Source organism: Carlito syrichta, unplaced genomic scaffold, assembly GCF_000164805.1.
Source record: "Carlito syrichta isolate Samal-C Ts95f unplaced genomic scaffold, Tarsius_syrichta-2.0.1 Scaffold315646, whole genome shotgun sequence".
Lineage (NCBI taxonomy): Eukaryota > Metazoa > Chordata > Mammalia > Primates > Tarsiidae > Carlito > Carlito syrichta.
This window is the reverse complement of record NW_007259742.1, coordinates 88588-90119: the sequence shown is the minus strand read 5'-3', so window position 1 is coordinate 90119 and position 1532 is coordinate 88588. Positions and strand designations below refer to the sequence as shown.

At 46.6% G+C, this 1532-nt stretch overlaps 1 protein-coding gene across 4 annotated transcripts in view; it reads right to left on the bottom strand.

Annotated features, from left to right (window-relative positions):
- The window catches only part of CCAR1 (cell division cycle and apoptosis regulator 1), a 69629-nt gene that overhangs the window by 34025 nt on the left and 34072 nt on the right, over window positions 1-1532 (bottom strand). The gene's annotated exons all lie outside the window — the stretch shown is intronic.

Genomic DNA, 1532 nt, shown 5'->3' with positions numbered 1-1532 from the left:
CTCAGCCTTCCAAGTAGCTGGAACTACAGGTGCGTGCTACCACACTTGGCTAATTTTTTTTTATTTATTGTAGAAATAAAGTCTCACCAAGTTGCCCAGGCGGGCCTCAAACCTGCGGGCTCAGGCAATCCACTCACCTCAGCCTCCCAAGATGCAGGATTACAGACTGAGCTACCGAGCCCGGCTTGGCACTGATTTTTTAAAAGGCTGACATCCTTTCTTTCAGTAAGAAGCAGAGCAGTTAAAGAAGAGAAACTCAAAGGTAAATAGATCTGGTAAACCAAGAGATGTCTGTTAAAAGCATACTGAATTAAAATGGAGCTAGGCGTGTTGGCTTATGACTTTAATCCCAGCACTTTGGGAGGTGGAGGCGAGAGGATTGCCTGAGTCCAGGGGTTCAAGACCAGCCAGGGCAAGTGGGTGAGGACTCATCTCTACAATAAATCAAAGAATTAGCCAAATGTGGTGATGTGCACCTATATTTCCAACTACTTGAAAGGCTGATGCAGAAGGATCGCCTGAGTCTAGCAGGTCGAAGCTGCGGTGGCCATGCACTCCAGCCTGGGTGACAGTGAGACTCCAACTCAAAAACTTGTAAGATGAAAATACAACTACAATATCTTTAAAAAAACAACTTTTAAAAAGGGTATGAAATATGAACTAATTTATATGTAGCAATGTCTTTGAGGCCTAAAAATAAGAAATACAGGGCCGGCCAGACTTGTGGCTCAGCCTGTAATCCCAGCACTCTGGGAGGCCGAGGCCAGTGGACTGCCTGTGCCCGTGGGTTCAAGACCAGTGCTGGCCACTTGGTAAGACCTTGTCGGTATAATAAATAAAAAATTAGCCAGGTAAGGTAGTGTGTGCCAACAGTTTGTGCTGTTTGGAAGGCTGAGGCGGAAGGATCGCTGGAGCCCAGCCGGTCGACAATGGGGTGGCTGTGATTGTGCCAATGCACTCCAGTCTGGGTGAGAGTGAGACTCCGACTCAAAAAAAGAAAAAAAAAAAAAGGAAAGAAATGTAGGGTCGAACACAGTGGCTCATATCTATAAACTTCTGGAGGCCAAGGAGTTCAAGGCCAGCCTGGGCAATATAGCAAGACCCCATTTCCACAAACAATTTAAATAATTAGCCAGGTGTAGAGGTGGGCAGATATAGTCCTAGCTGTTTAGGAGGCTGAGACATTAGGATTGCTTAAGCACAGGAGTTGGAGTGTGGAGTGAGCTATGAACAAAACACTGCACTCCAGCCTGGATGACAGAGCAAGATCCTGCCAAAAGAAAGAAAGGAGAAAAGAAAAGAAAAAAGGAAGGGAGGGAGGAAGGGAAGGAAGAAAAGGAAGGAAGGGAGAAAAGAAGGAAGGCAGGCAGACAGGCAGTCCAGCTGGGTGTGGAGGCTCATGCCTGTAATCCCAGCACTTTGGGAGGCAGAGGCGAGAATCGTCAGAGCCCAAGGGTAGGAGACCAGCCTGGGCAACTTGGCAAGACCTTGTCTCTACAATACATTTTTTTTTTTTTTGAGTTGAAGTCTCA